Source organism: Saimiri boliviensis, chromosome 16 (assembly GCF_048565385.1).
Source record: "Saimiri boliviensis isolate mSaiBol1 chromosome 16, mSaiBol1.pri, whole genome shotgun sequence".
In the NCBI taxonomy this organism is placed as follows: Eukaryota; Metazoa; Chordata; class Mammalia; order Primates; family Cebidae; genus Saimiri; species Saimiri boliviensis.
In genome coordinates this window covers 59,134,845-59,162,005 of record NC_133464.1, presented here as the reverse complement: position 1 = coordinate 59,162,005, position 27,161 = coordinate 59,134,845, and the positions used below count along the sequence as shown (strand labels likewise).

General features: G+C 38.1%; 1 protein-coding gene and 1 long non-coding RNA gene across 4 annotated transcripts in view; one reads left to right on the top strand and one right to left on the bottom strand.

Annotated features, from left to right (window-relative positions):
- DLEU7 (deleted in lymphocytic leukemia 7) overlaps positions 1-27,161 on the bottom strand; it is a 114,482-nt gene that overhangs the window by 51,813 nt on the left and 35,508 nt on the right. The window lies entirely within an intron of this gene.
- The window catches only part of LOC141581623 (uncharacterized), a 410,679-nt gene that overhangs the window by 354,879 nt on the left and 28,639 nt on the right, over positions 1-27,161 (top strand). The gene's annotated exons all lie outside the window — the stretch shown is intronic.

The following is a 27,161-nucleotide window of genomic DNA, read 5'->3' as shown; positions in this document are numbered from 1 at the left end:
GAGATGACCCTGGGTGGTGGCTTGTAAGAAGACCGAGTGGCAGAGGGGAGAGAGAGAGGACACAAAGAAAGGGTCCAAGGGCTTTGGCCCTGGGATTTCAGTGCCACAACTCACCATCCATGCATCCAACCTGTGGACTTGTTAATCACACTCATTAAATCAACCTATCAATACCCTCAGGTTCCAGGAGAAATCATGGCTGCATAGATGCGTTCCCTGGGCTTGGCTGGGCTCTCCTCTGAGCAATGTGCAGGACCAGGCAGGGTTGTGCACATGCAGGTGCACCTATGCTTTCTCCCACTCACACATCCAACACCTGGCCAGTGCTCCCCACACACTCCACACCCCTGACAGGAGGTGACCATGTGAGGTTCAGGGGACATCGGTGGTGTGACCTGGGCCTCCAACAGCTGCAGGTGGGTGAGAGGAGCCACCTTGGGAGCCTTCTGGGGAATAGTCGGGACAAGGTAGTGTAGGACGCACATGTATGTGTTGGTGACAGTGTGTACTCTGGATGAGTGGAACATCCAGAATCTCCCCTCACCTGGGACATCACTGTGGAAACATCCCTCTCTCTCCTCACCTCTCCGCCAGGCCAGCTTGCAGGGCTGGAGCCAAGTTTTGTGGAGCCTAAAAATTACACCAGTGAAGGACTCAATCTTTAAGGAAAAATCCCCCAAGATTATGAATACAAATTTGTATGAATGTAAACATCCATTTAAAATGAGAAAAGAAACTACAGCAAATGACAATTTTAAAGATCTGAAAAAATATCAAAAAAAAAAAAATCACAAAATCCAGAAAAGTATTTGTATTGGTTATCAGCCTGACGCCTTTCCATGTCTTCCACATTTTCTTGGCTGCTCTTTGATCACCTTTGCCTATGACAGTGATATTGTAACAGCATTTTCTTACACAAAGAAATGGAATTCACTTCAGTCTTTCCTTCCAAGCTGAAAACTTACTACTTCACAACTTCTTACTGGCAATGTTTCACATTTTTTTTAGGACCGTTGTCAAATCTGGGGAAAACTCTATCAAGTTTCTTTCCTATAGGAGCTGTAAGATTTAAGGACTTTTCAAGTGTTCTTATATATATTAACTCAATTTCTTAAATATTAACTCCTAAATATTCTTTAAATTGGTAACAGTCAGAGCCAGTGTATTATAAACCCTATTGTAATGGTGAACATGAGTTTTCTGTTTTCTTCATCAATGCCAATATTTTGTTTCAAATCAGTGGGAATATCTTTTCAATGTGCTCATGTGATTTAGTCTTTTTCTTAACTGAATTATCAAACAATCCAAGAATGAATCTACCCATTACTTTTGTCCAACATTCCATCCTGGAAGATATTTTTACATAGGAAATATATTAGCTCAGTAACTATAGAGAAATGCCTCTGAGTCTCATAAACATACCTCACTCAACCCAAACAAAATGAATCCCCAATGCGACTTCCCTTTAGTAATTCCCTAAAATGTCCACAGCCATCCCAGCACCACTCAACACAGGTAGGAGTACGCTGGGGGAAGACGGACTGGAAAGAGACAGCAATCCCCACCGACTGTCTTCTTTTTCTTGGCCTGTTTTTCCCTTCTACTGTCTCACTCTGCTTCCCTATCCACTTCCAGGAGGTGAACTTAATTAAATTTAACTCACATTTGTTAATGGTGCTTGCACACTGTTTTTTACATCATTCCATTGTTGATAAGGTGTCCAAGAACTGAATCTGTTCTTTGGGTCTCCACTCAGCTATCACCTCCTTACAAAGGCCTTCCTTAACCAACCAGTGTAAGCCAGCCCCTTCCTCCCTGCTTACTCTCTTCACATAGCTTAGTTTGTCTTTTGGTTTTGGGAGTTTTCTTGCATTCTTTGCTCTTCTTTTTTTTTTTCAATTTTAATTTTAGAATTAGGGTGTACATGTGCACGTTTGTTACAAGTTATATTGTGTGATGCTGAGGCCTGGAGTACGAATGAATTCATCACCCAAGTAGTGAGTATAATAGGTAGTGTTTTTCAACCCTTCCCTGAATCCCTCCTTCTCCTTTCCGGTAGTTCCCAGTGTCTGTTATTCCTGTCTTTGTGTCCATATGCACCCAGTGTTTAGCTTCCACTTACAAGTGAGAACATGCAATGTTTTTTTTTTTTTTTTTTTTTTTTGCTTCCACATTAATCCACTTAGGATAATGATTTTCAGATGCACCCATGTTGCTGCAAAGGACATGATTTCATTCTTCTTTATGACTGTGTAGCATTCCATGGCATATATGTACCACATTTTAAAAATTCACTTCACTATTGATGAGCACCAGGGTTGATTCCATGTCATTGCTATTGTGAATAGTGCAGTGAACATAAGGGTGCGTGTGTCTTTTTGGTAGAATGATTTATTTTCCTTTGGGTAGATACCCAGTAGTGAGATTGCTGGGTCAAATAATAGTTCAACTCTCAGTTCTCTGAGAAACCTCCAAACTGCTCTCCACAGTGGCTGAACTAATTTACATTCTGACCAACAGTGTATTAGTGTTCCCTTTTCTCTGCAGCCTCACCAGCATCTGTTATTTTTTGACCTTTTAACAAAAGCCATTCTGGTATGAAATATCTCATTATGGTTTTAATTTGCATTTCTCTGACGATTAGTGATGATGACCATTTTTTCTTATGTTTGTTGGCTACTTGCACGTCTTCTTTTGAGAAGTGTCTGTTCATGTCCTTTGCCCACTTTTTAATGGGATATTTGTTTTTTGCTCATTGATTTATTTAAGTTCTTTATAGATTCTGGATAATAGGCCTTTGCCAGATGCCTAGTTAGTGAGTATTTTCTCCCATTCTGGAGGGTGTCTGTTCACTACCTTGATAGTTTCTCTCATTCAGCAGAAGCTCTTTAGCTTAATTTGGACCCATTTGTCAATTTCTGGTTTTGTTGCAATTGCCTTTGAGGACTTATTCATAAATTATTTGCCAAGGCTAATATCAAGAAGGATATTTCCTAGGTGTCCTAGGATTTTTAGAGTTTAAGGTCTTATGTTTAAGTCTTTAATCCATCTTGGGTTAATTTTTGTATATGGTGATAGATAGAGGTCCTGTTTTATTCTTCTGCCTATGGATAGACATGGTTTAGTTTTTGAACTACTTGTATTTGAAATAATCTAGTTGATTTATCTGTTTACTTGCTTATTGTTTACATTTGGACTTACCCTTTGTATTCACCACTGTATCCCTGCTCAATGATACCCAGCCAAGCATAGTCAATAGATACTTGGTGAATTAATGTGTCACACACCTGAGGCCCTTGTCATAAGAGTTTACATTTTTAAAAAAGTGGAGCAAAAAAAAATTTTTTTTGAGACAGAGTCTCAAAAAAAGAATCTCACTCTGTCTCCAGGGGGGGAGTGCAGTGGCACCATCTTGGCTCACTGCAATCTCTGCCTCCCAGGTTCAAGTGATTCTCCTGCCTCAGCCTCCTGAGTGCCTGGGACTACAGATGTCCGCCACCACATCCAGCTAATTTTTGTATTTTTAGTAGAGAGGGGTTTTCACCATGTTAGGCAGGATGGTCTCAATCTCTTGACCTTGTGAACTGCCCACCTGGGCCTCCCAAAGTGCTGGGATTATAGGTGTGAGCCACCACACCTGGCCAAGACTTTTTTTTTTTTTTAACATGAAATGTTTGGTCACAATAATGATGGCATTACAATCATTGTGACATTCAAGTCCAGGTCATCAGAGCAGGATTATGTTCTCCATTTTACAAATGGAGAAGCTGAAAAATTAACTTGCCCAAAACGACACAGTTGAATTGGAGCCAAATTGGACATAGAATGCAGGCCTTCTGCTGCCCATTCCTGTGTTCCACTTACTACTTCAGGGTGCCAGGCTGCCACTAGCATCTGGTGAAAATGTTTAATATTTTTAAAATATGAGATTCATAGCTGACTTACTACTCGTGCTGCGAGTTGCAAGACACTGGTAGTTGTAATAGATTTGTGCTCAAAAGAGAAGAGCAGGTGTTCTTTACATGTTCTCATCCAACTTCACAATAACTCTTAATGTAGGCATTATTGAACAGTTTCTTTTAAGTGAGGTTCAAATGATTAATTTGAGTTCACAATCAATGTTAAACACAGGATTCACACCCAGATGTACTGCAAATGACTCTCATACACAAGATTAAATGTCCACATTTGGAAGCTGGCTGGCTGAGTTCAAAATTAAGTATATAGTTATCATATATGATAAAATAATAAAATTATGTAATTATATATAAATTATATATTACATAAATGTATATAATGATATTACAACAAAATTATTTGGTGAAGGCTAGGCTGACATGTGATCTTCATCTAATTAAGAATTAAATATTCCATCGCCAGTGTTGGCTTCAGATGGTGTTGGCTTCAGAAAACACACAACATGGCCCCAAGATATGAAATCCTTGGCTTGTTGGGGGAATTACCTTTTTTTCATTTTTTTTATTTTTATTTTTATTTTTATTTTTGAGATGGAGTATCACTCTGTTGCCCAGGCTGGAGGGCAGTGGCATCATCTCAGCTCATTGCAAACTCCACCTCTTGGGTTGAAGCAATTCTCTGCCTCTCCCTCCAAAGTAGCTGGGATTACAGGTGCACCCCATCATGCCCAGCCAATTTTTGTATTTTTAGTAGAGACAGGATTTCTTCATCTTGGCCAAGCTGGTCTTGAACTCCTGACCTCGTGATCTTCCTACCTCAGCCTCCCAAAGTGCTGGGATTACAGGCGTGAGCCACTGTGCCCAGCCTCTGAAATTACCATTATTAACCAACAGCTAGAGGTATGCTAGCTCACATTATCTATAGGAAATCTTTCCTAGAGAAGAGGCCAGCCCTGGAAAAGCAGCCTCTGGTCAGGGATCACATTTTTTTTTTTCAGCCAAACAGATCCTTTTGGGCTCTAGTGACCTCCTCCCAAAACTTACCTGTGAGATCAGGGATCATAGCAAAAGGACAGAAGCAGATTCACTTTGAACTGATGTCCATGCCACATGTCTCCATAGTGGTCCAGTATCTCACCTACTCTCTCAGGCAACAAATGCAATTGATGATAAAGGGGAGGACAGTAGAAATGTAGCCCCTGACCTTGGTTCTCCTCATTCCAGCAAGTTCTGTTTGCTGAGAGAGAGCAGTAGAGATGATGTGAAAAAGGTAGTGTGAGGTTAGATTGGGAAGGACCTTATATGTCACAGTAGGAGTGTGACATTTATCCTGTTTTTCTTCAGTATTCCTAAATTTAAACTGTACTTCAGATTGTTAAAATATTACAATTCTCTGCTTTGAACTATCAATAATATATGTATGTTACACCCATTTGTGTTTCTATTAAATGTATCAATATAAAGCAAATCTTATTTAATATTATTTTTATCAGCAAGCTAAAATGCTACCTCACACTTCTTTTATCTTTATAGCAAATTGCAGACTTGAAATTAGGTACATAAACTGGAAATTAAAGATAATTAGTATGATTAATATTCATGATCTCTACTCACTCATTTTTCTATCCTTGTAGTTTAAAAAAAAACTGACTGCAAATATGTTAGGGCAATTGAGTCAGAGTATCATTTCTCTTATGCATCCATAGACACTTTTGGTCTAAAAGTTTTAGGAGCTATGTACTTTTCATAGTAAAAGTTATACAGTTGTGACTCAGTTTACCATTGCTCACCAGTGTCTAGTTTTCCCTTGTTTCTCAGCATACCACCAGGATATATGTAATGGCCCCCCTTTATCTGAGGGAGGTATGTTCCAAGACCACTAGTGGATGTCTGAAAACCTTAGGCTACTAAAGTCTATATATATTTTATGTTTTTTCCTATACATACATACCTATGATAAAGTTAAACTTATAAATCAGGCACAGTTAAGAGATTAATAATAACTAATAATAAAATGGAACAATTATAACAATACGCCAGCATCACTAGTCTTACGCTTTGGGGCCATTACTACGAAAAATAAGGGTTACTTGAAAACAAGCACTGTGATCCCACAACAGCCAATCTGCTAAGAAGGCCTCCAAGTGACTCACGCGTGAGGAGCATCTATAGTGCAAATCTGCTGGGCAAAGGGAGGACCCACGTCCTAGGGTGGGCCTGGGCAGGACAGTGTTAAGATTTCATCATGCTACTTAGAATGGCATGCAATTTACAGTTTATGAATTGTCCATTTCTGCAATTTTCCATTTAATATTTTTGAATTGCAGTGGACCACCGTTAACAAAAAACTCAGAAAGTGAAACCAGGTATAGGTGAGGACTACCGTATTTCAATTAAAAGTGGTCACGTGACTCCACTCCCTCTCAGTCATGTGACTGAACTCGGGCCGTTGGAATGTGGAAAGAAGTGAGGTGGGCTACTTCCAGGCCTGCTTGTGAAAACCTCCTATGTCCAATCCTGGCTCTTCCATCACCCTCTGATTGAATGGTGAGGTTTATGAAGACCCAAATAAGAGCAGAAGCATCAGATGGAAGGAAAACACATCCCTGAGAGACCACATGGAGCAGACTCCAACACCCCTTCTGACCTGCATTGAACTGTGTTGCGGGCAAGAAGTAAAATGTTTTGTGTTAAGCCTCTGTAAATGTGAGGTTGTTTGTTAATGTTGTTAACACATTCTAACTAATACATTGAATAAAATGTGCTATAGACAAGCAGAAGGAAAATTCTGCAATTGAAAATAGAGATGTATCACAGGTTTTGAAACAGAGTGGATGCATGGTCAGGTTTGAGAGGTTGTAAGATCTGAACGTGGAGCACATAGGGTGGAGTTAGTTATTCTGGCGCAAATACGGTAGGAAAGTGAGTGCAGAGAGTAGGTCTAGAACCTGAATTCAACCCAAAGGAAGCAGTTGGCATGAAAAGGCGTGCTGGGATTCATCCTCCAGGAAACTGGGGCTCAGTGGTAAGAATCCCAGCCTGGAGTCCAAGGCAGGAAGCTCAGTCACTGAGGGAGTAGGACATAAGGGAGGAGACTCAGCCAAAGTCAATCTTGAGAGAAATCTAATCTTTTTCTGGAACGTGCTAATGTAATAAGGGTTCCAGACACGGGAGCCTTCGATTGCACTTTAAAGCTTCAATCACTAAGTAACACGTACAAGAAGTGGTTTTTCTTTACAAGTCTTAACATTTAAAAAAAGAATCAGAAACATTTTTTAAGCAGGACTAGGAAATGGAAAAAGAGTAGATGCTGGTTTTTTCATTGTAATATTTAGAAGCCTTTTTGTGTTTTGTTAGGTCTTGAACTGAATGACAATTGTTTATTCTCATGGCAGGGAAGTATATGAAAAGATTAAGGGTGTTTCCCTGCTTAGATCTTTAGGCATATAACTAAGGAAAATGGACAGAGATGTAGATGCATTTACGTTTGCAAACTGCTGAGTACATTGAATACCCCTTTGGTGTCACACATTTTATCTTGCCTAAAAATTATTATTTGTTCATTCAACAAGTATTGAGCTCAGATTCTGTGCTTCCAAATCTGCCAGAATCTAATGGGGGGCACAAAGGAATATATTATTGTCCCCTATTATTAGGAAAATCATTCATTTAGCAAATGTTGATTTAGCCCCTCTTCTGGGTCACATTGTTTTGGCTCAGGGAAACATGGTAACTAAGGAGTTCACAGTCTAACAGATGGGCAGATGAAGAATTCAGCAATTGTGCAGAAGAGCAGATTTTAGAGTGCCATTATAATAGGTGGCACCACCAAATAGGCCTAGTTCACATGTCATTCTGAAGGTGGTATGTCGTTTTGGACACCTTGATGGTAGTTGTCTATTGATTACACCTGGTTCTGCAACCACTCATTAATATTCATAATATAACTAACGAAGTCACTGAAAGTGACCTAACCCTCATGAAATGAAATGAAATGTATATTTACAACTTATTCAAAGTAGACAGCATATATATATGTATACAACACAATGTGGGTGCCACATTCACAAACCTGACTACAGACTCAGTTGTGCAAAAAATTAAACTTTTAATATTTTTGGTTATTCACTTTAATTTATAAGTTAAGTTTTCTTTATCCGGTGGGACATACACTGACACCTAGGCAATTTGTGATGCCATCGAAGTTCAAAGTGGCATGGGACAGGGCTAAGAGTCCAGTGCATTTAGTCCTTTGTCACCTGACGATGCCAGCTCCCATTGTTCCATCTGTCTGGGTCTCCAGCCACAATCCTTTTTTTTGAAACGGAGTCTTGCTCTGTCACCCAAACTGGAGTGCAAAGGCACAATCGCAGCTCACTGCAACCTCTGCCTCCCGGGTTCAAGCAATTCTCCTGCTTCAGCCTCCCAAGTAGCTGGGAGTACAGGTGCCTGCCACCACGCCTGGCTAACTTTTATATTTTTAGTACAGACAGGGTTTCACCATATTGGCCAGGCTAGTCTCAAACTCCTGACCTTGTAATCTGCCCACCTTGGCCTCCCAAAATGCTGAGATACAGGTATGATCTTACCGTGCCCGGCCTCCAGCCACAATTCTTAAATCGTGTGTGCAGGGCTTTGTCCAGCCTGGGGACTCTTTATGTTCTATTTGGGCCATTCTTGAGCTCATGTAAGCTATTTGGCTGCTCTCAACATGCAGTGAGGCAAGATAAACTCTCTGAGGCTGTCCAGGTCTCATGTCAACCTCCAGGCCACTCTAGAAACGATAAGCTGGACAATTCTGCTGGTCATGCCCTACGTCAGAGTGCTGGAACCTTAAGGAGACTGTCAAAGCACCAGTGTGCACAGCCGTTGCTCCTGGAGCCGCCTGTATTCTGGAACCCTGGTTCCTCCTAGCTCTTGGGACCCGCACACCTGTGTGGGTGTCCTTCCCTCCTCACTCCACCTGCAGAAAAGGCATGCCACTGTCCAGAGATCCTTGCTTCTCTTCCCACTCTCCTCTTTTCACCCAAGCTGGAGAAGCTTTATCTTTCTCCTGGAAGTAGGGATCTTTGCCCCGAATTTTCCCCGCTTTTCCCTAGGTTATGGTTTTGAAATCTCAGAAGCCAGAACAGGGTCCCTTTTCTCTGCTTTTGATTAATACATCCTCTCTCTGAGTCAGTTAGCCACAAACAGTGAGCTTTGCCTTAGTTGGTGTAGGGCAGTGGACTGGTGAAGAAGTGACAGTTTTCTCCTACACACATGCACACATATATGCCTATTACGACCTTCAAATGACACAGAGGTCATCACAGAGTCACTGAAAGCCCTTCTTCATTAATACATTGATAAAATACTCAGCAGAAATGGCCCGGGTAAAACCCCCTTGCCTTGTTCCTGACTAGATTCTTGTATTATATTGCGTTTCACGGGTTTGTGTTATTTGCTGATCCTGTTCTCTGTTCCACTTTGGTCCATGTCTCACCTTCACCCCAGCAGGCCGGTCAGATTAGCAGCTAACTGCCTTGTAGCCAAGTGATTTTTATACAGACAATAGTGTCTCTCTCCAATTGTAAAAAGTTTTGACATTGTAGTTTCGATTCTAAACTCTAGATCCTTTAATAACAGCATTTCTGTAGCAGCAGCAGTTTCCATTCCTACTTGCTACTGTGGAAGGTCTCGGGCAAATGCAGAAACTTAGTGGGTCTGCCTTAAAATGGACTCTACAAGATGACTACCACAAAATGTCTTTTCCTCTCTTCACTATTATGGAGGGGAGTGTTATATTAGGACCCTCGTGTTTGCGGGCAGCAATTACAACTTTCTATTTAGATACTTCTCCTCTTTCCTCTGCGTATGTTGGAGTCTTTTACTCTGTGATTACTAACTATATTGCATTATCTTCATTCTGTCATTGGCAACAGTAGAAGTTTTAGATTATCTGTCTCCTGCATTGCGGAAGATTTGCTTTGTAAATATTGGAACTCTGGGGAGCACCCCTTCCCCTTCGGTTTCAAAAAAATACACTTTGTATATCTGAGAACTCTGGGGAGTTCTGTGTACAGTTTGAGAAGGGAATGATTCACTGTGCCTGTGAAAAAAGATTGGCAAGGGGCATTGAAGGCTTCATGCAGAAGATGACATTTGAACTAAGTTTGCAGAGTAAATAGAATTTCAGCATTTGGGCTTGATGTCTATGCTGGGGGGTGGCAGATTAAGAAAGCACAAAGAAAGGAGTGTGACAAATAGAAAGTAGTATGAGAAAGGGCACAGGAGAATAAAAGCTCGTGGTCTGAGAAGGACAGAGGTGGCATCTGGAAGTTACAGCACGTGGCACTCGTATCAGAAGAGTCCTATCTATGGCTAATGCTCAGCCTGGTTGACTGAGTGTAAAAAATAGATTTAAAATATTCAAAAAGGCCGACAAAATGTAAAACAGAATACCAAATTCAAAAAGTGGGAAAGCACCCCTTCCCCTTCAGTTTCAAAAAATACACTTTGTATATCTGATCTTTGAACAAGAACCACACCCTGAGGAATGAAGAGGCCTCCTCATTAAGGATAATTTTAAGTTACTAATTGCTACCTACACCCCCTGGCATTAAACAAACAAGGAGAGCTGCCTTCACTCTCCAAGGCTGCTCTTTGAGGAAAAAAATTAAGCATCTGAAAATAGAACTGCAGCGGCTTTCTTGCACATTAAAACTTCTGCCCATCCTCCCCTCCAGCCAAATCACGTTAATCATGATGAAGACCAAAATAATAGCGCTGAATGAATGTCTGGGAGCTTAAGTATTTGATTTGGACAAATATTCTGCTTAGTGCTTTATACCCTAAATCCTCAAATTATAAAGAGGAAGCTTGTGGCCTTAAGGAGGAGAAGAGAGAGACAAGGTGAAGAAAGTGGAGAGCTTCGGTGGCCTCTTGGATGTTTCTGTCTCCTTACGTTTTCCCGGTGTTTTAGTGGTTGGTTTTGCAGCATACGGTTCTAGGCTCTTACCTCACACTTCACGTTTCCCCGTGTGTACAGTAGCTAGGGATTAATAAGGAAGGCCCACTCTGAGACTGACCACTAGCAAGCCAGCGATGGGTTCAACTCTTAATTTGGAATGAAAGTTTGAAGAGGCTTTTAAAATTACATAGAAATTGGGATTGTGACCCTACAAAAGATGTCTACAAGAAGGTCTCTTTACTCTTGGGAAGCAACTTGAACTCTCCTCTCCTTACTTTTAAAAACTCACGTTAGTGAAGAGACCAACATGCTCATTTTGGATCCCAGCACCTCTCAGCAGAGGAATGTGGGAAGGCAGTCGGTTTGAAAGGTAAAGTGAGCTCTCAGCAGCTGATGCTGCATGACTACACTGTCACCTCTCCGTCTACCTGCTCACAGCGCAGCAACCTTCCATGAGGTCACTTCAGATGTTTTCCGCTGCTCCAGGTGACCGTTCTTTAGCATCACGGAGCTGCTGTTCATACTTCAAAGTGTCATTAGCCCCACATTTTCATTTTTGAGTATCCCTTTTCTGAGCATAGGCTCGTCTACTGTGGCAACTCAATGCATACAGTTAGGACAGGAGATTGGCGACTCAACACTGACCTCCACTGGTTGGCATGGAAATACCTAATCCCTTTCTCTCAATGCCTTGGCCATTTTCGCGGGATGCCCCGGGAGCCCTCAGCACCTTGCGTGAAGTCACTAGCACGGCACTGCTGGTTGAGATTTTACATGATATTAAATTACATTCCAAGGAGCATATATGTAGATTCCGGAAAACTCTGATCCAACACTGAGACCTCAGTGTGCCCTTTTACCGCCATAAACCACATCGTTTTGCTTACTCCAAGTTAGGGAGTTCAAAGTTGAATTCATGAGAATCTGAGAAATCTATGTCAATCTGTTTCCATGGTGGTATTATTAGCGACTATTAATAATTGATTTATTATTATCTTTTAAATACCCCAAACTACAATTGGCCATTGAAACTCCATTTTCTATTGGTATAATAATCTTGCCTGCAGAGAATCTGCCAGATGCTGTTGCCAATGCCTTAGTTTTCTGGAGGTGAGCAAGAAAGACCTGCTTGGATTAGTGCCACCAAAAGGTGGGCTGATTCTCCTCATGGGGATAGTCAGGACTTAGAACCAGCCAGGATTTCAGGAGAGACACAAGGCAAAATGAACAAGAGAGCCTCTATAACCTAAAAAAAGAAAAGAAAAGCACAAGCTGATTACCTTTCTGGGAGCTGGCCTGATGCAGTTCAATCCAGAGTGGCCGACATGTGAGGAACTGGGCTCTTGTTGATTTCAACAGAAACCCAACTGAGGCTTCTCCACCCAGGAAGGTACGATCAAGTTAAGAGAGTAATTGGTGAAAGAGATTATGATTTGGAAACACCTGCCATTTTGTTCCACCAAACAGAGTAGGTCAGAAAGAAAGAACTAAGCAAAACCATTTAATTAGTGCTTCTGACTCTCAAAAAAGCTGGAGTCAAAAAATGAAGCTCTCAGATAGCAAACCTGTGTTCTTCATATTGGTGTCTTCATTTAGAATGGGACAGCGCCCACGTCAGCAGCTATGTTGAGAACTATTAAGCAGAAATGAAAAAATGCAATATATATAAAAAATTGAATAAAATGGTCTCCATGGTTGTCTTGTTCCAATCCCCTCAAAAACATATTTAAATATTTTATTTAATTTTGAATAGGTCATACATATTCAGGGTACTAAACTTGGATGGCACAAAAGGATAGACAATAAAAAGTAACTCTCCATCTTATCTCTGTCACAGACAACCAGTTCTCCTCACAGGAGGCGGCCTCCGTTACTAATTATATATGGATATTTCCAGACATGTTTTATACATCTGTACATGTGTATATCATATATGTACATATAATTTCTTACACAGTTGGGACTACACTATTTATACTTATCTGTGCCTTGCCTTTTTATCCACATAACAATACAACGTAAATAGGCTTCTGCATCATGACACAACATATTTTCTTATTATTTTTTATCACACAACGTTCCATTGTATAGTTTCATAATTTATTTAACCTGTATCCTACTTAATAACATTTAGGCAGTTTCAGATTTTTGCATTTATAACCAATACCTCAATGCGTCATTGATATGTAAATCATTTCACACATTTGCAAATACATCTGTAGGAAAAATTCCTGGAACTGGAATTGCTAACCCAAAGGTAGGTGCACTTGTCATTTAGATAGATATTGACATATTTGCCTCAACTAAGATTGTACCAATTTATACTTTAACCATCAGTGTGTGAAATGACTTACTCTCCCCTTCCTCATGGACTCAGCGTGTTATAAAATATGTTGATCATTGTCAATCTGATATGAAATAGTATTTTCTGATAATTTAATTCGAAATTCTCTCATCTTTAGTGAATTAATAATGCTTTATCTCTTTTTATTAGAGTTAGACATTTTCTTATTGACATAATTTTTTCCATATTAAAATATTCTATATTATTTTTTATATTAAAAATATTCTATATTAATTTTTAATATTAAGAAAATTAACCCATTAAAGTGTGTCAAATATGGTAACCATCAGCACCATATGGCTGTTGAACACTTGAAATGTGGCTAGTTCAAATTGTGATGCACAGTAATTATAAAACACCAGAACAAAAAGGAATAGAAATAGATCTTTTGTAATATTTTATATTGATTACTTATTGAAATAAATTATTTTGGATATGCCAAATTAAATAAAATGTACTACTAAAATTAATTTCTTTAATAGGAAAGAGAAAAGGTGATGTATTTATTTAAAAACAACCACTTTTTTTTTACTTTTTACACTAACTACTAGAAAATTTAGAATTACAAGTGTGGCTTACATTATATTTCCATGGACAGTGCTAGCCTACTATGTGAGCTGCAAATTTTTGCCCAGTTTATTTTTATATTATCAGATTCATCAGTTTTTTGTTATGCCTTCTGAGATTTGTAACAGACCTAGAGAGGTCTTCCCTACTACAGTACTTTTAAAACTTTTCCACAGCGGGTCCTAGTATTTTTACATTTTTATTAACATAGAAATCTTTGACTCATCAGGAACTATTTTGGTGTAAGGTGTGAGGTTAGAATCCAATATTAATTTTTTAGAGGGTTAGAATAAACAGCATTGATTAATTTCACCCTTTTCCACTAACTGAAGGGTCATCACATCCAAAATATTCTAACATCAGGTAGGGCTAGTACCATATGTTTTTTATTTTTTTCCCTAAATTTTCCTGGTTATTCTTGCTTGTTTTTTCCTTTATACAAACCTTAGAATCATATATCGACTCCCAAATTTTACTGATATTCTTACAGGAATTGTGTTAAATGTTTACATTTGTTTACAGAGAATTGAAAACTGTCTAATACTGAGTTTCCCTCACCAAGAATATCATATACTTTTATATCTGTTCAAGTCCACAAGAATTACTGTAAAGATTTTATTTTATTTTTTTATTTTATTTTTTTGAGATGGAGTCTCACTGTCACCCAGACTGGAGTGTGGAGTGTCTAATACTGAGTTTCCCTCACCAAGAATATAATATACTTTTATATCTGTTCAAGTCCACAAGAATTACTGTAAAGATTTTATATATATATATATATATATATATATATATATATATATATATATTTTTTTTTTTTTTTTTTTTTTTGAGATGGAGTCTCACTGTCACCCAGACTGGAGTGTGGAGTGCAGTGGCATGATCTCAGCTTACTGCAACTCTGCCTCCTGGGTTCAAGTGATTCTCCTGCCTCAGCCTCCTGAGTACCTGTGACTATAGGCATGTACCACCATGCCCAGCTATTTTATTATTTTATTTTTTTATTTTTTTATTTTTATTAGAGACAAGATTTCACCATGTTGGCCAGGCTGGTCTCAAACTACTGACCTCAGGTGATCCGCCAGCCTTGGCCTCTCAAAGAACTGGTATTGAAGTATGAGCCACCATGCCCAGCCAATTAAAGATTTCTTTGTATAGATTTTCACAACTGACAAATTTATTTCTAAATATTTTCTGGTGATATTGCTATCAAAATGAGGTCATTTCTTCTATTATGCCTTCTTTTATTTTAATATAGGAGGGATGATGATTGCATATATTAATTTTATAACCAAAGGCCTAACTGAATTCCCCTATTGTTTCTAATTTTTTTTCAGTTGGCTCACTTTTTATATAATCAAATTTTAATTTTATAATCTACAAGCAATTACAATTTGTCTTTTTCTTTTCCAATTTGCATACATTTTATTTCTCTCTTGTAAAATTGCATTGCTTAACACCTCTAGATAAACGTCTATGAATAGTTGTGGTAGTAGACATTCTTGTCTTATTCTTGACGTTAATATAAATATTTCTGAGTTTCCTTATAGATTATAGCACTAGATTTTAGATTGAGATTAGTATATTGCACTAGGTTAAGGAAGTGTCTATTGCCATTTATTAATAGTTTTGTTTTGTTGTTTATTTGCTTGTTTAGTGAGAATGTAAGCTGGAATTTATCAAATGTCTCTCAGCATGTAGAAACATGACTTTTAATCTATTAGTGTGGTAGAAATATATTAATAGATTTTCTAATATTGAACCATCCTTGCATTCTAGAATAAGCATACTTGCTCGTGGTGTGTCAGTTTCTTTAATGTGTAACTAGATTTTATTTAATAATGTTTTAATATTCATTTTTGTGTAATCCTGACAGTGATTGCTTTACTATTTTGATTTTCTTCTTTAAGAACACCAATTATGTATATGTTTGATTTATTTTTTATATATTCCACACCTATCATATAACCCTTTTAAACATCTTGTCTATTTATTTTTTTTTTACTAAATGTTTTTCTAATTCTGTCTTCCACATCTCTAGCCATGCTTGCAGCAATGCCTGATCATCTTTGTGCAGTTTCCAATTAAATCTTCATTTCTCTTATATTTTTATTTGTTTTTCCCTTATTGTCCCAGCCATTTATTGCCAGCACATGTTTAATTTACTTATGTTGTTTTGTGATTGTTTCCTACGAAACTGCATAGAAGTGAATTTACTCATTTTTTAAAATTCAAACAGTACCTTTAATCACAATTTTTATCTGCCTCATAAGACATTTTTCTAGGGTCTATTTCTTGATTGCCACTTTATTTTCCTTACTCCTTTTTTTCCCTTTTTAAAATATCGTTGTGTGGATCTTAACACTGATTCCTTTTTGACTACTTACAATGGAGTAAGTTTTTCTAGAATCAGCTATTTTTAAAAGGCTCTGTGAGAGAAGTATGTGTCATGTTCCAGATAGTGGGATTTTTTTTTTTTTGAAAAGGAGTTGGATTTAGAAGTTAATTATTTCCACCTTTATTTTTCTCCATCCACTTGATATCAGAAACTTTGAGTCATTCACAAAGCAAAGTCTCCACTGACACACCAACAGACTGCTTCAAGCAAGTATGGCTTTTTCCTACCACTTCTCATTCAGTTTTACTGCCTTTCCTTTTTCTAGAAACCTCACCAATTTGAGGCCCAGGCAAGCACTCACTCAAGCTGATACACCCTTATTGCTAAAGAACAAGTATCAGCAAACTATAGCCCATTGGGCAGCTGTCTGTTTTTATAAATAAAGTTTTATTGGAATATAAATATGCCTATTTGCTTATTATACCCGATTGCTTTAGCACTACAATGGCAGAATTGAATAGTTATGACAGAGACCAGATGGCCCAGAAATTCTAAAATATTTACTATTTGGTTGTATAAGAAAAAGTTTTCTGCCCTCTATTGTAAAAATGTGCATTTACAGTTCAGTATATATCACTTAGAATTGTGCTTTTATGACTTTCTTGAAGCTCTGAATCCACAGGCATCTTTACTCTGGCACTTCCTACGTCTTATCTCACTAAGTCTTCTCTCTCTCATTTAAAAAATCTGTTGTTGCCTAGTTTTACAAAGGATAGGCTCTGCATTACTATTTTTCTTGATTCCTTGATGTTTTGGTTGGTTTTTCTGAGACATGAATGAGAAAATACTCACTTAGCTCTGAATGTTAAAATTGGAAGTCCTCAGATAATATTCCAAGAAATTATTTTTTATTTTCATCTTTGGTTGGTGGTTTTCTGACCATTAGATAGAGAGCATACTAAATATCTTTATCCTAAATATATATAGATTTTTTTCTCCTTAATTTAATGATTTTATGACTTCTGCAATTCTTTTAGTGATTTAGTTCTCAATGAAGAACATAAACACAACTTTAAGAAAATAAATATATTAGGAAAATTTTGTTTTATATTTTCTGTTGCCCTAAATTCTGACTCATATTAGACAGTTGAGAGTAATAGTTAGTACTTGAAACTTCACAAGTAATTACAAATAAATGCATGCTATAAATATTTAAAAATAGGATCAATTTCAGCTTTATCCTCACATATTTCTGCTAAGTCTTATTTCATTACATATTGAGCTTATTTTAAAATTTAACCAAAATTGGTTTATCTTTAATATATTTGGTAAAGATATATTATATAAAGATATAATATTTATATATTATATAAATAGAAAGATATAATAGAAACCTATTTATATATTATATAAAAATATATAAATACATATCTTTACCAAAGGTAATTATGTTTTTACCTAGAAATGTATACTTTAAAGTGTAATTCCAGTTGTATTCATACTATTCAGAATTTCAGAAGTCTGTAATCCCAGCTACTTGGGAGACTGAGGCAGGAGAATTGCTTGAGCCTGGGAGTGGAGGTTGCAATGAGCAGAGATCACACCATTGCACTCCAGCCTGGGTGACAGAGCAGGACTTTGTCTCAAAAAAAAGAGTCTGTCTGCTTTTCTATCTTTTGTTTTCCTTCTTTTTAAGAATAGTCGGCCTCTGCAAGGTGTAATAAAGTACTAAAATTAAGTGTGTTAAATGGTATGAAGATATATATATATATACACACATATATATGTTAATTTTTAAAGAGAATTTAGATTGCTATCTTTAAAATTCTTTTATAAATTTTATAAAACATAAATATTTCCTAATTATTAATAGGTTTCAGTGAGCTTTAGGAAGGAAGATAAGCAGAATGGATGAATAAATAGAAGTAGATGAGCAGAAATATCAGAGATATAAAATAGTGTATTAGCTTCCTTAATAAACTTTCTATTATTTTTTTATAGTCCTGCTTTATTCTCTTTCTTGAATTCATGTGTGGCATTTAAAATCTCTTAAAGATGGTCATTTCCCCTCCCACAGGTTCCAGGTACCACTATCTATAAAGTGTTTTGCTAGACACAAATTTAATTTTTGAGTGTTGAGGTTTTTTTAAAAAAAGGTAATGTATTATCCTATGCAATGATATCAAGCTTTTGACTGGGAAATTTTGAAGTCAAAAGTAAAGCATAGGAATTCCTTAATGGATGTTTTAAAAACTTTGAAAGGCTAATGTAAGGGGAAGAAAGAGGAAATATATGTTTCAGTAGGGGACCTTCTCACCTCTTTATTCATAAGACAGCCTGGGCATCATATAACTTCATCAGCCCACAACTTACTGTTGTCCACTTTGAGGCCAGTGCTATAATAGAGAGTTCTCCAGTCTGAGGAGGTCAGTGAAAGCTTCCCAAAGGAAGTGATGCCTGGCCAAATGGACTTTCTAAGAAAAGTGATCAGCATGTGCAAAGACAAAGAAGCATAAAGACTGACCAGTGGGGTCACAGCAATGAGAAGTTTACTGCTAACCTCCCAGAGAAGACTTTCATTGAATGGGGGGAAGATCTATACTACTAATGATTAAACTGTGAGTGTTCTAGCTTTGTAGACTTATCAGGAACTTGGGAGATTAAGAAGACAGGATCAAACAGCAAATGGAGCTTTATCAGAAATGAAGAAAAGCTTTTCTCCACAGTCCTAAACTAAACCGTTTTTGCCAGCCCCAGTTCTTATATGTGCACCAGGGCAAAAAATGTTAATCAGGAACAGAAACGTTTGATTGCTCATTGCTCATTCAAATTTGAAAGAAGCAGCCTCCATGCTTTTAAACTTTGCTGGTGGGGCCATAACATTATTAATCAATATCAAGTCTGGCATATCACTGAATATCACCATCCAGTGAGTATCGGAGGCAGCTGAAAGAAACTGAGGCATCCATGTAAGAATATTCAATTTCTATCACTATTTCTTTATGTAATATATCAAGATCTATTAGACATATTTAACTATATATATGTATGAGGTTGGGGGTTCCTGCAAGTACAAAGTGTTTCTAGAAGAAATGTACTTGAATAGAATCGCTGTATAATCACTGTGAGAACAGCATTCCATATCTGTCCTATACATGCTTGTCTCTAGTACCTGGAGCAGTATCTGACACAGACATGTGTTGAGTGAATGGATGAATAAATAGATAGAAGGAAGATCCTCCAACTATTAAGTTTCTTCTGTTCTTCTCCTGCTAGATGAGGGTACATGAGGGTGCCAAGAAATAAGATAGAAACACCAAGAAGAACTAATTTGGGGTGAGTAGGAGTGCAAAGGATAACTGATTTATAAATTGGGTTTAGGAGTCAAGAGTTGTGCTCTAGCAATTGGGTATAGCAGAAGGTATTTAAGTAAGACATTGCTGGTATCCTTGCAAATGGAGCTTTTCTATAAAATTATGAGTTTAGAATTCTTCTTTATTTCCTTTTTTTTTTTTTTTTTTTTTTTGAGACAGAGTCGAGTCTCGTTTGTTACCAGGCACCAGGCTGGAGTGCAGTGGTGCGATCTCGGCTCACTGCAACCTCTGCTTCCCGGGTTCAAGAGATTCTCCTGCCTCAGCCTCCCAAGTAGCTGGGACTACAGGCACACATCACCACGCCCAGCTAATTTTTGTATTTTTAGTAGAGACGGGGTTTCACCATGTTGACCAGGATGGTCTCAATATCTTGACCTCGTGATCCGCCCACCTTGGCCTCCCGAAGTGCTGGGATTACAGGCGTGAGCCACTGTGCCTGGCCTCTTCCTTTATTTCAAAAGAAAAAAAAAAAAAAAAAAAAAACTTAGAAAGGTCCATTGGAACCAAAAGGGAAATTAAAAAGCCACAAAGAGAAATGACTGTGGTGTCCTGGTGTGCATTTAAAATAAGAAGGTACTTAAGCAAAATCATTGTGTTGAGGACATTTTCTTAAGTAGGATCAATTATCAGTGTCCCAGACAATTCCACATGTCTAGAAGCTTGTCTTACCTATTTGACTGACCTAGGCCTAAAAATGATAATAGCAGCTTGGTGGAGTCAGTTAAAGCTTGACCTTTCCTAACCAACCAGCAGCCCCATAGGACCGTATTCATCACTGCAGTTTTTACCTTGTACCAGATACTAAGAAAGTAAAATCGAAGAAATTTATTTCCATGTGTTTCAGTTGAAAAAAAGAGAGATTTCACTCAATCTATTCAAGAAAATATAGCCACTTTGGGACTGAACGTTTCTTTCCATCTTAGCCCAAAGGCAATCACATTAGGGACGTTGTATGCAACTGGGGTGATAAAAATTGAGCTGTGGTCTAACCTATTGCATAATTTTCACTCTAAAATTACTTGACGCTGGACATAATGACCCCATCAGTCAACCTATCATCTGGCTAGTTAAATGAAGTAAGAAAATAACCTCAGCTGGTCTCGGAGGAGTGGAAATTCAACTGCCTGAGGGGCTGAGATTTCCTGAGAGTTTGTTCTAGATCTCTGTTGGATCAGGCAGCATGCAATCTCACCTTCAGTCTTGACGGAAAAGCCCATTCAGGGCCAAGGGGGGAAGCCGCTTTAGATGAAGCCTGTAACCCAAGATGGAAACACGTAACCAGGCCAAAACCACTTTTTTTTTTCTTTTTGGTGGGTCCAGTGCATAGTGATTGTTCCTACTTAAGAGGTCTGACTTGAAACGTTCTCCCCAAATGCCGGGAGAAAGTTCTCCTTAAGTGTCTTTGCAAAAAGAATACAGTGGGACAGAAAGTCAGTATTGATTTAAGGAACACAGCTGTATAAACAATGTTCGTTCACTACAAGAAGAAAATTTATAGTATTTGTCAGGGAAAAGTAAACACGTTCAGGACTCTGTTTGTGACACAGTGTCACACATGATCCTTTGAGCCAGCAGGGACAAGAACAGATCAGAAACAGAAGCAGCTTTCTCATGATGCTTGGGGGCAGCACTTTTTTTTTTTTAACCTAACACATTTTCTGCTTCATATTTTAAAAGGACACTACATTCAGACCATTGATACGTCTGCGGCTGTTGGGAAAAGACAGGAAACTAGATTGATGAGTCCTCTACCATCCCCATTCTCTATATTTTCTGGAAAAAAAAATTTAAAAAAAAAACCCTAAATTCTATTAAGAATTTCAGTGGTTGTAGGCATTGACTCCTGCAGCTATTTTTCCCCCAGGTTTGGGATTTGGCCCAGCCTTACAGCAATGTTTTCCAGACTTTAAATTTCATGGAGAGTTAAAATTGGTTTTAAACCCAATGCAGAGTTTCCATCTTTTAATTTTACAAAGAAAGGTCATCAAAACAAAACAAAATGTTTCTACCGTATATGATTACCTTTGCTTTCTATAAGAAATGAATGTTTTAATACCAAAAGGAAAAGGCAAGAAAAGCAAGGATAAAAGCCTCGAAATAAAGGATAAAGCCCAATCCTTCTCATTTAGCTATTGAAAGTTGAAGACTATGTCAGTAAGTGACCCTGGTCCACACGTTGGCATTCGCAAATCACCGCATTAGGGAAAAGGCCACCGGAATGTCTTGTGCCAAGGGGTGTAGAACGCAGAGGTGTTTTGTTGTGTGTGTGGTCCATGCAGAGATATTGTACCCATAGTCATTCATTGTACCCATGTCTCAGCAATCTGTAAGTGTTGTAAAGGGGCCTTGGGAGAAATTCAATTGTGAAGTTTTTAGTTTATTTTAAAGTTTGGCAAAATCTATATTATACTTAAATCTTTAAAGCCCAGTGAAATTTCAAAGAGCTTAATGATGTTTTTCTTTTAATGAACTTGACCCCAGAAATGCATTTTTAAAAGTAGCATTACGGTGATAGAAAGTGTTGTGAACATTTTCAGGATACCTTGTGGTACCAGTGAACATACGCAGACTTCCTAGGGGTTTCATGCAAGAAGGTGCATATGCGTGTGCTTGCACGGGTATTCATGTGTGCTTGCATGTGTGTGCCTGCATCTGTATGCATGTGTGTGCATGCATGGCAGCTGGAAGCACCTTCCAGGGAGAGCCCGACTTGCTTGTCAGGCCCCCAGAAAACTGCAACTTGTTGCTCTGACTTACACTGACAAACTATAAAGATCACTTTTGGTCCTTTATAGAAGATATCTAACCAGAGAAGGAAAGTGAACATTGGAAGAGTCTAAGCAGAAATTGAATGTTAAGGACTGAGGGAAAGCCTTTAGAAAGAGAAGTAATCAGAGAGGTGAGAGGAAGAACACCAAGAAGATATAACACCAAGTGCTTATATATGCCAGACCTCTTACAAGGAGTCCTCAGGCCTCCAGTAATTCATGGCTTTACCGAGAAGAACCCCGTGAGCTTTCTTCTGTATATAGCCCTTCTATCTGTTAAATAGACATGTGGAAAATTGGCTAAAACCTCCTGTCCCAGAAAGTATTGTGATGATGGGCATTTCTGAGAGGGAAGTCTGCTCACCTGCGAAATGTTCCTGGCAGCAACTCTGTGGCTCAGCCCACGAAGGAAATGGACCCATCAAATGGGTTTGGCATTGAGGGTCCCTTCCCAGCCATTGCCAGCCTTCCAGCACTAGCCACGTGGCCTGCGGATTCTGAGCTAAGTAGGAAAGCTGCCCCAACAGCAACAGCCTGATGGGTTTTAGGTTTAGAGCCTTACAGAGGGAAGCCTGGATCAGGAGTTAGAAGAAATGGACTTGTCTTCGTATTTAAATATCTGTAAGATGTCTGGGCATTGTGGCTCATGCCTGTAATCACAACACTTTGGGAGGCCAAGGCAGGCAGATCACTTGAGGTCAGGAGTTGGAGACCAGCCTGGCCAACATGGCTAAACCCCATCTCTACAAAAAATACAAAAAATTAGCTGGGCATTGTGGCAGACTCCTGTAAATCCCAGCTACTTCAGAGGCTAAGGCAGGAGAATTGTTTGAACCCAGAAGGTGGAGACTGCAGTGAGCCAAGATCACACCATTGCACTCCAGCCTGGGCAACAGAGCGAGACTTTGTTCCCCCCTCCCCCCCAAAAAAATCTGTAAGATGTAGAAAGTTGGTGAATATCAATCGGGTGTTTTGTTATTTTATTCACTGATTTGTAGGATTTTTTTAAACCCTTTTTTTTTTCAGTAGCAGAACCCTATTTTAGATTTTCAAATGCAATTTGAAAATCAGTATAAATGCATAAATACAGAACAGCCTGATGACGTGTAGAAGGAGCTGCAGGAGTAGACGCAGACCCGAGGGGCCCCCGGGGACATCGCTGACCTCACCTGCTCTGAGAAACTCCTCGAGACCTCAGGCAAAGATGCATTTCAGGTTTGACAGACATTCTTCTAGCCCTCACATCTGCTGACTCCAGCCTAGTGCTACAGAAAATCCACTTGGGTGTGCACATGTGGTTAACATTTTCAAAGGGGAGTTTCAGTCTGTATGTAGGGTAAAGGCAAGAAAGGCCATGACAAGATCAACAGTTTACTCAAAACTAAGCCCAAGAAAAGCAGTTATAAAGGTCCCGTCTCCATGCATCTGAGGTGTGGCACAGGCCCCTAGCACAGCTATGTCTGCAGAGGGGCGTGAACTTCAGTCTAGAAAAACAGACAGCTTTACATCAATCACAATTAGGATTCAGGGTGTTACTTGTTGATATGTGTGAATACTTACATATAGCTATGTATGTATAAAGATAGTTGTACATATATAGGTATATGTATAAGTCTTCTCAGTAAAGCCATAGAGAGATATTTAAAGTAATGGAGGAAATCCTTAACATGACAGTAGCAAAGACTGTAAAATGACAGGAAAAAAACACACAAGTCTTCAAATTAAAACTTCTGCTTAAGGTTTGATTTAAGCTGTTGCCTATGAAAAACTAAATGCTCTGAAAAGATAAAAGACCAGATAAATTTCTTTTAAGCCCACGGCACCCGTTATTCCCATGTGCTCTCTCATTCAAATACTAACCAGGCCTGCCCCAGCTTAGCTTTCAAGATCAGATGGAAGCAGGCACGTTCAAGGTGGTGTGAACATAGGCTAAGATTTTTCTGACTAACACACGGACACCAGACTCTTTGGTGTAGTAGTTTGAGAGTTGTGTCATATGAAGTATATGTTTACATTGATATATTTGAGTTTCACTAAAATGCTGTAATCTTCAGGAAGGATGAGAGTTTAAATTTCCTTCCTTGAGACGCTAAAAACTCTGTAATTTGTTTGAGACTTTTTATATCCAATATATATGTACTTTAAGATAAACGATAGGGGTCTTTGCTTTAAACATTAAAGTGATAACCCTAGAATTATATGGTAAAATAAACAAGTGCTATGTATTATGACTCAGCTTAGGAAATACCATGTATTATTTTTCAATAGTTCTATTTGTTTTCCACTATGTATTTATTTCTTATAAATTATACCAAATTTACCTCTGATTAGATTGAAAGAGAGGTTCTAGGAGATTTATTTTTCATAAAAGCATTATTATCTACTTTAAAATGAAAGAGCAAATATAATTTTTTTATCTTTGAAATAACTCATTTATATTAAGGAGACTGAGCTTCCATATTTTGTGGCTAGAATAACAAAAAATAAATCATAAAAATGGCAGTTTAAGCAATACATATTTTTAAATTGGATCAAATTTAACATGGTGATTTTTTTTCAGCAAAAAATACAATCAGGGTTTTTTTTCTTTTTTCTTTTTTTTTTTTTTTTGATACAGGGTCTCACTCTATTGCCAGGCTGGAGTACAGTGGCGCCATCTTGGCTCACTGCAATCTCCAACTCCCTGTTCAAGTGATTCTCCTGCCTCAGCCTCCCAAGTAGCTGGGACTACCAGTGCCCGGCACCACACCTGGCTAATTTTTGTATTTTTAGTAGAGACAGGGTTTCACCATGTTGGCAAGGATTGTTTTGATCTCCTGGCCTTGTGATCAGCCTGCCTCAGGTTCTCAAAGTGCTGGGATTACAGGCATGAGCCACCATGCCCAGCCTCAACATGGTAATTTTTAAATTAGTAAGGGATTATTCATCTCACCTAATAGGAGATCAGATAAGCAATATTTTTTGGTCTAGTTTAAACTCCAGAAAAATGTGTTAGAAATGTGAAAGGCCGGCTCTGCATCTATTTGAGTGAAGTCATCGTCGCTACTATAATATTTTAAGAGATCTGTTGTGAAGTGAAAATGTGGGAAGTCACTTAAAAGTCAGACACACACCTGGAAATTTTCAGCTCATGCTATTTGTGATACAGGTTTAGGAAAGAGAAGTCCACACATGGACATTCATTCTGTCAGACCAAGGTGAGAAAATGCTTTCTTTCACTTCAATCATTTTGATGAATTATTTTGATAATAGTCATTTTTTAAAAATGTAGAGCTTACCAACTTAATAGTATTATTCAGATGTAGGCATTGCCAACAGATTTTATAAAAATAGTTTTATTTAGGAAATGAACTTTAGAAAGAAGAGAGTGAAACAAGTAGAAGTTGATTCCATGATTCCTTAGCTCTCCTCTGCAATATAATCCAGTCTCAGTCCAGAAGCCAGAACCAATGTTGATGGAATGCTGAGCAACCCAAACCAATCATCTATCCATCTGTCCATCCCTCCATCCATCTGTCCATTCACCCATCTAGCCATCCATTCAGCCAGCCATCCACTCACTCATATTTCTAGAGGAACTAATCTAGTTCCTGTGACTAAGTTGAGTTTTAGCTTATTTGTATAAATTAAGTTGTTTCTACAACAAACTAATAATAATCAAGAATAATACCTAACATATTGATATAGATTGGATGTATGTCCCCACTCAACCCAATCTGATTGTAAATGATGATTACATGTCTAACATGTTTCCTAAAGAAACAAAAAGAACATAACCCAATTGGGCCAACGAACATGGCTGTGGGGAATCAAGGTTCTGTATCTTTATTGTGGTGGTGGTTACACAAATCCATACACTGCATAGAACTACACACACACACACACACACACACACACACACTCGCAGACTCACATAAAAACAGTTTTTATCTGTTTTTACATGTATTCACGTGTGTGTGTGTGTGTGTGTGTGTGTGTGTGTGTGTAGTTCTATGCAATTTAATCCTGTGTATGTGCTGTACAAATCCAGGTAACAATACTATTCCGATGTAAGTTTCCTGGTTTTGCTGTTGTACTACATTCATATAAGATGTAATCATTTAGGTTAGGTGAAGAATTCATCAGACTCCATGTACTAGATTTTGCCACTGTGAATTTATAATCTGTGAATAATTTATGAATAGAATCTATAAATCTATATTTTTTACCTTTTTTATTTTAAAAGGTAAAAAATAGAGATATAGTGATCTATAGACAATTATAAAAGTGAATGAGTTATTTACTTGGCAGACTCTATTTTTCACTTGTGACACTGCTTTGCTAAGAATCTTCCTCCTTTCCCCCCACCAAGAACTCATTTTATTTGTTATGAACAGTTTTTAAACCTGTAGCTAAAAGACATCTTGGAAAGTGTAACTAATGATAATTAGTGCATAGAAAGTCTATTTGGGAACATGTTAGATACGTAATCATTACTTACAATTGTATGTTATTCTGAAGTTTCTCATTTCTATGAGTACCTACTGTCAATAGAAAATTCTCTACTTTCAAAGACCTTTCAACCTATATTTCAGTCTACTGAACAGAAGGGAAGAAAATGAGAGGGAACACTTGTAAATCATGTGTTTATTGATACAAAAAATTACACACACACACACACACATACACACACTGAGTTTATTGGATTTCTTGTCAATTCTTTTTCAATTGTTTCTATACTGACTAGATCAACTATTGAGCAGGTTCAGTCATCAAAACAGCTGGAAACAGTGGACTGGCTGTATTCAGCAAGTAGACTAGATGGTGGTTTACATTTGAGAGAGGCCCAAGAAGTGTAGGAATGTTTGCTTACAAACGCTCTGGATGAACTTGAAGTAGACTGTCCCATAGGCCCACTTACGGTG